Below are 12,476 nucleotides of genomic sequence, written 5' to 3'. Positions count from 1 at the left end.
AAATTTTACTAAACCTACAAAGAAAATTGGTACCTACACAGCAGACATTGTTCCACAGCATCAAGAAGGTAGTCATTCTCCCCAACTGATTTTATGAAGCCAATATCACCTTGATAACAAATCCAGAAAATGACACAAGAAAAAAGGAAAACTAACAACCAATCTCCCTTATGACTATTGAAGCAAAAGTTCTCAATATAATCTTAGCAAAACAAAATCAGCTGTAAATAAAAAAAATTCACCATCACCAAGTGTGTTTCATCCTAGCAATGCAAGGATGGTTCATCATTAGCAAATCTATAAATGTGAATCACCACAAAAATAGAAGTAAAAACAAAAGACCATATGATTCTCCCAATAGATTCAGAAAAATCCAGCACACTTTTATGACAAGAATGCTTAATAAAATAGGCATAGATTGGACATACTTCAAAATTATAAAAGCCATATATGACAAACACACAGCCAACACCATACTGAATGGTTAAAAAATTGAAAGCATTCCCACTTAGAACTGGACCCAAACAAGGCTGCCCACTGTCACCACTTCTATTCAACATAGTGCTGGAAGTCCTAGCCAGAGCAATCAGACAAGGGAAGGAAATAAATGGCATCCAAATGGGGAAAGAAGAGGTCAAAATATTGCCAACGTTGATGATATATTCTTATATCTAGAAAACCCAAAGATTCAACCAAGAGACTCCTGGAATTGATAAATAAATGAATCAAAGTCTCAGGTTACAAAATCAATATACACAAATCACTAGGTTTGATTTATGTGGACAACAGTAAAGCTGAGGATCAAATCAAAGATGCAATACTTTCAGAATAGCAACAAAGAAAATAAAATACCTAGGAATATATTTAACTAAAGAGGTTGAAAGACCTCTATAGGGAGAACTACAAAACACTGATGACAGAAATTGCAGAGGATTTAAACAGATGGAAAAACCTATTATGCTCATGGATTGGCAGAATCAATATTCTGTATTACCCAAACTGATTTGCAAATTCATTGCAATCTCCATTAAAATAGTAATGTCCTTTTTTCACAGATATAGAAAAAAAATAGTACTATGCTTTTTATGAAACCAGGAAAGAGCCCAAATAGCCAATGCAACCTTACATAATAAAAACAAATTGGGAGGCATCAATTTGTCAGACTCCAAGCTATACTGTAGGGTGATAGAAACCAAAACAGCATGATACTGGCACAAAAACAGTGATATATACCTATGAATAAGAACAGAGAACCGAGATATGAAATCATCCTCATATTGCCATCTAATCTTTGAAAAAGTAGAGAAAAACATACACTGGAGAAAAAAATAATTATGCAATAAATGGTGCTGGGAAAATTTGATAACCACATGTAGAAGACTGAAACAGGATCCGTGCCTCTCACCACTCGAAAAAATTAATTCACAATGGATAAGAGACATAAGCTTAAGGCTTATTCTCTTATAAGAATTCTAGAAGCAAATGTTGGAAAAACTCTTATAAATATCGTCCTAGGCAAAGAATTTATGAAAAAGATCCCAAAAGCAATGACAGCCACAACAAAAAAAAATAAATGGGACCTGATAAAATTAAAAAGCTTCTGCACAGCCAAAAACACAAGCAATAGAGCAAATAGACAATCTACAAAATGGGATAAAATATTTGAATACATCTGAAAATATTTGAATACATCTGAAAAAGGGCTGATAATCAGAATCTATGATGAGCTCAAACCAAGCAGCAAGACAAAAACAAATAACCCCATTAAAAAATGAGGAAAAGAAATGAACCTAAACTTTTCAAATGTAGATAGACTAATGGTGAACAAACACATGAAAAAATGCTCAACATTTCTAATAATCAGGGAAATGCAAATTAAAACCACAAGGAGTTATCATCTAACTCTAATGAGAATGGCTCTTATCAAAAAGTATCCAAACAACAGATCCTAGCATGGATATAGAAAGAGAGGAACAATTGTACACTGTTCGTGGGACTGAAAAGTAGTATAACTTCTTTGGAAAGTAGTATGGAGATAACTCAAAGAACTAAAAGTAGACCTACCATTTGATTCAGCAATCCCATTATTGGGCATCTAGCCAAAAGAACAAAAGATACTCTATAAAAAAGACATCTGCACTTGAATGTTTATAGCAGTGCAATTCACAATTGCAAAGATGTGGAAACAACCCAAGTGCCCATCAATACATGAGTGGATTAATAAAATGTGGTATATGTATACCATGGAGTACCACTCAGCTATAAGAAACAATGGTGATATAGCACCTCTTGTATTTTCCTGGATAGAGCTGGAACCCATTCTACTAAGTGAAGTATTTCAAGAATGGAAAAACAAGCACCACATGTACTCACCATTAAATTGGTTTCACTGATCAACACCTAAGAGCACGTGTAGGAATTACATTAATTGGGTGTTGGGTAGATGGGGGTGGAATAGGTGTATACATACATAATGAGTGCAATGTGCACCATCTGGGGGATAAACACGCTTGAAGCTCTGACTCGGGGTGGGGGGCAAGTGCAATATATGTAACCTAAACTTTTGTACCCCCATAATATGCTGAAATTAAAAAAAGAAATCAAGATCTCAAAGAGATATTAGAATTCCCTGTAGAGGGATATCTGCAGGTGAGGTGTCCCAACCAGGTACCTGATGGAGTCCACAGAGTGGTGAATAAGATCTGCCTGTTGCCTTCCTTGTTACCACACTCTCCCAATATTCAGTTGTGCTGATCACTTAAATAATTTGGGTAAGGCAAAAAAGAAGTGGACCTCTTGGATACACTCCATGTTCATGGAGGATATGGACACTCACTCACTGTGTTCTTGCTTTTCACCATGAGAAAATTTGTGGGCCTAAGGGATTTCTCTTTTAACTGAGGTGTGAAAACTTGGGGGAGGCTTGACATGGGCAAAGTGAAACTATTCTTCTTGTCCTCTTCAATGTATCTATTCTTGGATTTTTTTGTTTGTTTGTTTTAATGGTGTGTGGGAACTTCACTGGACTTTGGGACTCCCACAAATCTACAACTACCTATCCATAGGCAGTTGTCAAAATTAATGTATCTGTGAATGGATGCCCATACAAATCTCCTATTCTGTAATCTTGCTAACATCACATCCATCTAATTTAATGTTGATAGACATTTGGGTTATTGGTCTTATAACCAAGCCTCCATGAAGATTGTTGTGCCTATTTCTTCATGTGGATTAGAAAGAATTTCTCTTAAAAGTGGAATTGCTATATGACAGTATACGTATATATTGAATGTTACTAGCTACTCTCAAGTCATTTGTGATGTATTACTGAGAGTTCCTATTGCTTCACATTCTAATAACATTTATTATTTTCAGATTATGTTTGTCTCTCTGGTAGGTGTGCAATGGTATCTCATTTTAAATTAAATTTGAATTTAAGTTATTATTAATGATGTTAATTATATCTTTTATATATCTATTGGCCATTTGGATTTCTGTTTGGTGAAAAGCTTGATAAAGTATTTTGCCCATTTTTTACTGGATAGTTTGCTTTCTTACTGATTAATGCTTTGTGTGTCCTGTTTAAGAAATCTTTGCCCATCCAAAGTCATAAAGATATTCTGTTTTTTATTTTAAGAATAAAATGGTTTGTCTTTGACTCTTAGGTTTAAAATTTATTGGAAAGAACTTTTGTGTGAATTAAGCTTAGCAGTTAACGTTTTCTATATGGATATTGAATTGTTCTGACAATAAATACTGTAAAGATTATCCTTTCCCCACTGCATTACAGTGCCTTTTTTACTGTAAATATGGTGACAGTAACATGTGCAATTGGGTCTGGCCTTTATTCTGTTCCATTAGCCTAAGTGCCTATCCTTGTGTCTGTATCTACAATATCTGTTTTATAGCTGTGGGATAGTACTATATCTGTAAGATCTGCAGTAGTATCCCCTTATCATTCCCGATGCTGGTCATTTATGTTTTTTCTTTCTTTTTCTTAATATATCTTGCTACATGCTTATCAACTTTGTTAACCTTTTCCACAAATCATGTTTTAGATATGTTGATTTTCTCTATTGTATGAGAAAATAACCTTGTAAAAAAATATCATGCATGATCTGCTACTGAGGCTAAAGTAGAAGTTTGGACTTAGTAGTATAAAGTATAGAGCAGGGAGTGGTGTGTTCTTAGAGATTGTAGGTGGTCAAGAAAGGCTTCATAGTTTCACTTAAGCTAAGTCTTGAAATCTGAGTAGTTATCTGTTTGGCATATTATGTTGTGAAATGTATCATAGGCAGAGGACATGACATACACAAAGCCAAGAAGAGACATTAAAATGGCCTCGTGCATGAAGGGGATATTTGCAAACTGATCTCAAATGGAGATGGAACCATCACAGGCAGAGCTGAGAGTAGAGTGTTGCATGGGTTTGTGCAAGAGTGAGGTGCCCCTCCCTCTACAGGAATGCTCAGGGAAGCTGTACTTTCTGTCCTGGGCAAGGAGGCTTGCAGCCTAGGGTGGTTTCATGCCCTAAATACAGTCTCCTTTTGACTGGCCTAACTGGTTTGGCCTGCTGCTGGTGGCTGGATGCTGGAAAGAGATGTGCTACTTCAGGTAAGTGGGAGCTCAGTGAACCCCATTTCTACCTACTGAACTGTGGATTCTGGAGTGACCTGCCCCATGATAAGGTTTTCTGGTATAGTGTGGGTGCCTCTGCCACAACCTGAAAGCTTCCTCTGGTGGCCTGGGAAATGCCCTCCAACCCCCACTGGGATGGTGCTTGTGCCTGACTTGGGGGAACCTGGTCACAGGATTGCCCTAACCAGCTCTGACTGGCTTTGCTGTCCATCTGCCTTGTTGGTGGTGGAAAAAAAGAAGAGGCCCCTTAAAAGTTCCAGGGCTCCTCCTAATTGACTAGGGCTGGGCATAGGTCCCACAATTATCACCACAGCTGGCTCTCTCCTACAAGCACCACCTACTGGCAGGGAGGTTGACTTGTACAGCCCATTAAAACATTGGCTGATACAATTATACAGTACTTGGCTGACTGTTAACTGAAAGTGCCACCTACTGGCCTGGAGACTAAACTAGATGTTTTAATGTAATTCATACTGTTGGAAGTGCACAAGGCTAGGGAATGATATAATATTCCAGAGACATTTATCTCCTCTTCTTGGAAGAAGGCAGGGAAACTACCCATATCTACAGTGTACCACTATTACAACCTATAGATAACTAAAATTTGAGAAAACCACCGCACTAAGGCTATCTATAACCAAGGAGTTCATTCAGAGCCTTGGCCCTTGAAAGCACCCACAAGCAAAGCCAATGGTCCTTACCCAACATATACTACAGACACATCCTTAATAGGGGGAAATTTACCATCTGAACAAAAGTAAATTCAAAAATAAGAAGTGACAGCATTTCTAAATGAGAGGAAATTAGTGCAACAACTCTGGAAGTATTAAAAATGTGTGACAACACTCCAAAACTCATATCAGCTCTCTAGCAATGGACCCCAACAAAAATACCAGAATGACAGATAAAGAATTCAAAATATGAATTTTAAGGACGTTCACTGAGATCCTATAGAATATGGAAAACCAATTCAAAGAAACCAAAACCAACCAAACAAAAAAAACCTAGGATATGATTGAAAAATGTACTAAAGAGATAGATATATTTAGAAAAAAAGAACTTCTTGAAATGAAAAGTTCATTTAGAGAAATACAAAATACACTGGAAAATTTTAACCATAAACTAGACCAGGCAGAAGAAAGAATTTCATACTCTGAAGACAAGTGAATTAATCCAGTCAGACAAAAATGAAGAAAAAATAATTTAAAGAAATGAACAAAATCTTTAAGAAATATGGGATTTTGTAAATCATCCAAACCTAAGAATCATAGACATCTCCAAAGGAGAAAAAAAAAGCAATAAATTTGGAAAACCTATTCGAGGGAACAATGGTGAAAAACTTCCCTGGTCTTGCTAGAGATTTAGGCATCCATACACAAAAATCTTAAGGAACTCCTGGGAGTTTCATTACAAAAAGTACATCTTCAAGGCACATGATCATCATTATAGCCAAAGTCAATGTGAAGGAAAAAATGCTACAAGAACTCAAATGGAAGCATCACAAATAACTTACAAAGGAAAACCCTTCAGACAAACAGCAGACTTCTCAGTAGAAACCTTACAAGCCAGAATAGGATGGAGTCCTATCTTTAGTCTTCTTAAACAGAATAATTGTCAGCCAAGAATTTTAGTATTCTGCAAAACTAAGTTTGATAAATGAAGGAGACATAATGTCTTTCTCAGATAAGCAAACACTGGGGAAATTTGTCACAACTAGATCTGCTCTACAGGAAATGCTCAAATGAGTTCTAAATATTCAAACAAAATGTCAATACTCAGCTGTATAAAGACACTTGAAAGCAAAAATCTCACAACTCTTATAAAATGGTAACACAAGGGGAATACAAAGCAACTAGGTAGAAATCAATATGATGACTGGAACAGTATTTCACATATCAATATTAACATTGAGGCCGGGCGCGGTGGCTCACGCCTGTAATCCTAGCACTCTGGGAGGCCGAGGCGGGTGGATCGCTCAAGGTCAGGAGTTCGAGACCAGCCTGAGCAAGAGCAAGACCCCGTCTCTACTAAAAATAAAAAGAAATTATATGGAAACTAAAAATCTATATAGAAAAAATTAGCCGGGCATAGTGGCGCATGCCTGTAGTCCCAGCTACTCAGGAGGCTGAGGCAGTAGGATCGCTTAAGCCCAGGAGTCTGAGGTTGCTGTGAGCTAAGCTGATGCCACGGCACTCACTCTAGCCTGGGCAACAAAGTGAGACTCTGTCTCAACAAAAAAAAAAAAAAAAAAAAAAAAAACATTGAATGTAAATAGTCTAAATGTCCCACTTAATTGATGGAATGGATTTATAAAACAACCCAAATACCTCTTGCCTTCAAAAGAATAATTTAACTCATAAAGATTCTTATAGACTCAATGTAAAGGGGTAGAAAAATATTTATGTAAATGGAGACCAAAAGAGATCAGGAGTATCTATACTTATATCAGATACAACATACTTTAAATCACAGTAAAACAAAACAAAGGAGGTCATTATATAATGATAAAGGGACCAAATCAACATGATAATATAAACTCCTAAATGTATATGCACCTAACACAAGAGCTCTCAAATTTATTAAAAAATAGACCATGATACAATAATAGTAGGGGACTTCAACACTCCACTGACTGCATTACACAGATCATCAAGGCATGAAATCAACAAAGAAACACTAAATTTACACTGGACTCTAGGACAAATGGAAGTAATAGATATTTGCCTCTAAACTGCAGAATATACATTCTTCTCATCAGTACATGGAACATTTTCCAAGATAGATCATATGCTAGGCCACAAAAGAAGTATCAATACATTTTCAGAAAACTGAAATTATATCAACTATCTTCTCAGACCATAAGGGAATAAAACTAGAAACCAATTCCAGGAAAAACTCTCAAAACTATATAAATTACATGGGAATTATACAGCCTGCTCCTGAATGACCTTTGGGTCAATGATGAAATCAGGATGGAAATTAAAACTTTTTTAAATGAATAATAACAGTGAAAAAAGTTATCAAATTCTCTGAGGTATAGCAAAAGCACTGCTATGGTGTAAGTTTATAGCACTAAATGCGTACAACAAAAAGACAGAAAGGTCAGAAATTAACAACCTAACATCATACCTCAATGAATTAGAAAAGTAAGAACAAATCAAAAGCTGGCAGGAGAACAAATAACAAAGATCAGAGCAGAGCTAATTCAAATTGAAAATAAAACCAATGAATGAAAGAAAAAGTTGGTTCTTGGAAAATATTAATAAAATTGATAAACCACTAGCTAGGTTAACCAAGAAGAGAAGAAAGAGGATTTAAATAAGCTCAATCAGAAATTTTTTTTTTTTTTTTTTGAGACAGAGTCTCACTCTGTTGCCCAGGCTAGAGTGAGTGCCGTGGCGTCAGCCTAGCTCACAGCAACCTCAAACTCCTGAGCTCAAGCGATCCTCCTGTCTCAGCCTCCCAAGTAGCTGGGACTACAGGCATGCACCACGATGCCCGGCTAATTTTTTCTATATATATTTTTAGCTGTCCATATAATTTCTTTCTATTTTTAGTAGAGATGGGGTCTCGCTCTTGCTCAGGCTGGTCTCGAACTCCTGAGCTCAAAGGATCCGCCCACCTCGGCCTCCCAGAGTGCTAGGATTACAGGCGTGAGCCACCGCGCCCGGCCTCAATCAGAAATTAAAAGGGAAATATTATAACTGATACCAGAGAAAAACAAATGATGATCCACTCATAGAAGACCTCTATGCATACAAAGTAGAAAACCCAGACAAAATGGATAAATATCTGAAAACCTATAACTCCTCCCCTTAAAGCTTGAATAAGAAAGAAATAGAAATCCTGAACAGACCAATAATGAATAGTAATATTGAATCAGTAATAGACAAATCTCCCAACAACAACAGCAACAACAAAAAATGTCCAGAACCAAATGAATTCCCAGCCCAGTTCTATCAGATGTAAAAGAACTAATACCAATCTTACTGAAAGAGTTCCAAAAGATTGTGAAGGAGAGAATCCTCCCTAACTCATTCCATGAAGCCAGTATTACCCTGACACCAAATCCAGGAAAGGGCACAACAAAAAAGAAAGCTACATATCAATATCCCTAATGAACGTAGATGCAAATATACTTGACAAAATACTAGCAAATCAAATTCAACAGTACCTCAAAAAGATAATTCATCAGGATCAAGTAGATTTCATTCTGGGGATGCAAGGATGGTTCAACATATGCAAATCAATACATGTGGTTCACCAGTTAAACAGAAATTTAAAAAAACCCATAAAACCATCTCAATAGAGATGGCAAAAGCATTCAGTGAAATCCAGCATCCCTTCTTGATAATAATCCCCAACAAACTAGGCACAGAAGGAACATAACTCAAAATAATAAAAACCACAAGTAGGCCGGGCGCGGTGGCTCACGCCTGTAATCCTAGCACTCTTGGAGGCCGAGGCGGGTGGATCGCTCGAGGTCAGGAGTTCAAGACCAGCCTGAGCAAGAGCGAGACCCCGTCTCTACTAAAAATAGAAAGAAATTATATGGACAACTAAAATATATATATACAAAAAATTAGCCGAGCATGGTGGCGCATGCCTGTAGTCCCAGCTACTCGGGAGGCTGAGGTAGTAGGATCGCTTAAGCCCAGGAGTTTGAGGTTGCTGTGAGCTAGACTGACGCCACGGCACTCACTCTAGCCCGGGCAACAAAGCGAGACTCTGTCTCAAAAAAAAAAAAAAAAAAAAAAAAAAAAAAAAACCACAAGTGACAAATCCACGGCAAACATCATAATGAATGGGGAAAAGTTGAAAGCATTCCCTCTAAAAACTGGAACAAGACAAGGACTCCCACTTTCACCATTTCTATTCAACATAGTATCGGAAGTCCTACCTAGAGAAGTCAGGCAAAAGATAGAAATAAAGATTACCTAAATTGAAATACAGGATGTCAAACTACCTCTTTTTGCAAATGACATAATCCTTTTTAAATTTTTCAGAATATTCTAGGGGTACAAATGTTTTGGTTACATGGATTGCTTTTGTATTGCTTGAGACAAGGTTATAAGTGTGCCCATCACCCAGATAGTGTACATTGTACATGGTAGGTATGATTTCACTCATCTCCTCCTCTCCCCACCTCCTTGATTTCCATTGAGTTTTACTTTCTACTGTTCACCTGAGTTCTGTTCTGTTAGTTCCAGTTTAATAGTGAGTACATGTGGCGTTTGTTTTTCCATTCTTGTGATACTTAGGAGAATGGTCTCCAGTCCCATCCAGATCGTTGCAAAAGGTATTAATTCATCATTTTTTATGGCTGAGTAGTACTCCATAGTACACATATACCGCATTTTATTAATCCACTCATGAATTGATGGGTACTTGGGTTGATTCCACATATTTATGATAGTGAATTGTGCTGCAATAAACATTTGAGTGCAGGTATCTTTTTGGTGAAAAGTCTTTTTTTCCTTTGGGCAAATGTGCAATAGTGGGATTCCTGCATCAAGTGATAGGTCTACTTTTAGTACTTTGAGGAACCTCCATACTGTTTTCCATAGAGGTGGTATTAATTTTCAGTCACACCAACAGTGTGTAAGTGTTCCTTTCTCTCCACATCCATGCCAGCATCTATTATTTTTGGATTTTTTGATAAAATCCATTCTCACTTTGGTTAGTTGATATCTTATTGTGGTTTTTCTTTGTATTTCCCTGATGATTAGTGATGCTGAGCATTTTTTCATATGTTATTGGCTATTTGAATAGGGATTCCTTTCTCCTGATATAATCTTATGCTTAGAAAACCCTGAAGCCTCCTTCAAAAGACTCTTAGAATTAATAAATAAATTCAGTAAAGTCTCAGGTTACAAAATCAATGTTGAAATTCCGTAATCCAATACTGACCAAGCTGAGAATCGAATCAAGAACTCAATCTCATTTAAAATAGCTGCAATAAAAAATACATAGAAATATACTTTTCCAAGGTGGTGAAAGAACTTGACAAGGAGAACCAAAAAGCACTGATTGAAAAAAAAATCATAGCTGATACAATCAAATGGATAAACATCCCATGAAAAATCAATATTGTTAAAATGACCAATTATACTGCCCAAAGTAATCTACAGATTCAGTGCAATTCCTATGAAAATACAAGTGTTACTTTTCAGATATTTAGAAAAAACAATCCTAAATTTTATATGAAACCAAAAAAGACCCTAAATAGCTAAAGAACAAATTGGGAGGCACCACATATACCCAACTTCAAATTATATGACAAGGTTATAAGTAACCCACACAGCATGGTATTACTATGAAAATAGATATATAGATCAATGAAACAAAATGGAGAACCCAGAAATAAAACCATATGTCTACAACAAACTGATTTTTAACAATGCACACAAAAACATACACTGGGGAAAGTATCCCCTATTCAATAAATGGTTCTGGGGAAATGGGGCAGCCACATGCAAAAGAATGAAAGCGGATCCCTATCTCTCACCATGTGCAAAAATTTACTCAAGAGATAATGCAGACAAATGTAAGTGCTAAAACCATAAAAATTCTAGAATAAAACCTAGGAAAAACTGTTCTGTACATTGGTCTAGGCAAAAAAAAAAAAAATAATAATAAGTTTAAGGTCCAAAGAACAGGCCGGGCGCAGTGGCTCACGCCTGTAATCCTAGCACTCTGGGAGGCCCAGGTGGGCGGATCGTTTGAGCTCAGGAGTTCGAGACCAGCCTGAGCAAGAGTGAGACCCCATCTCTACTAAAAATAGAAAGAAATTATATGGACAGCTAAAAATATATATAGAAAAAATTAGCCGGGCATGGTGGTGCATGCCTGTAGTCCCAACTACTCGGGAGGCTGAGACAGGAGGATCCCTTGAGCTCAGGAGTTTGAGGTTGCTGTGAGCTAGGCTAACGCCATGGCACTCACTCTAGCCTGGGCAACAGAGTGAGACTCTGTCTCAAAAAAAAAAAAAAGTCCAAAGAACAAATGCAACAAAGCCAAAAATAAACAAATGGGACTTAAACTAAAAAAAACTTCTTACAGCAAAAGAAATAGTCAACAGAGTAAATACACAACCTACAGAATGGAAGAAAATATTTGCAAACTATACATTTGACAAAGGAATAATATCCAGAATCTATAAGGAATTCAAATCAGCAAGAAAAACAACAACAAATAACTATTAAAAAGTGGAAACATGTCATAAACAGACATTTTTCAAAAGAAAAGGTACAAATGGCCAATAAACACATGAAAAATGCAAATGCAAATTAGAACTACAATGAGATACCACCTTATGGCTGTCAGAATGACCACTACAAAAAGTCAAAAAACAATAGATGTTTGAGCAGATGCAGTAAAAAGGAAACACTCAGACACTATTGGTATGAATGTAAATTAGTAAAATATCTATGGAAAACAGTATGGAGATTCCCCAAAGAAATAAAAGTAGCCCTACCATTCAATCCAGGAATCCAACTACTGCCCAAAGGAAACAAGGTCACTACATCAAAAAGACACTTGCACTCATGTACTTATTGCAGCATAATTCAAAATTGCAAAGATATGGAATCAACTCAAGTATACATCAACTGATGAATGGATAAAGAATATGTGATATATGCATACATTATATATATGTGTGTGTGTGTGTGTGTGTACACACCATCAAATACAATTCAGCCATAAAAAAAGAATGAAATAATGTCTTCTGCAGCAACTTGGAGGAACTGGAGCCATTATCCTAAATGAAATAATTCAGGAAGGGAAAAACAATTACCACCTGCTTTCACTTATAAGTGGGAGCTAAGCTATAGGTA

At 36.6% G+C, this 12,476-nt stretch overlaps 1 protein-coding gene across 3 annotated transcripts in view; it reads left to right on the top strand.

The window, feature by feature from the left end:
- FAAH2 (fatty acid amide hydrolase 2) overlaps positions 1–12,476 on the top strand; it is a 140,788-nt gene that overhangs the window by 95,285 nt on the left and 33,027 nt on the right. The gene's annotated exons all lie outside the window — the stretch shown is intronic.

Source organism: Eulemur rufifrons, chromosome 30, assembly GCF_041146395.1.
Source record: "Eulemur rufifrons isolate Redbay chromosome 30, OSU_ERuf_1, whole genome shotgun sequence".
NCBI classification, from domain to species: domain Eukaryota; kingdom Metazoa; phylum Chordata; class Mammalia; order Primates; family Lemuridae; genus Eulemur; species Eulemur rufifrons.
Note: the sequence above shows the minus strand (reverse complement) of the source record. Positions and strands in the feature narration are given on the sequence as shown.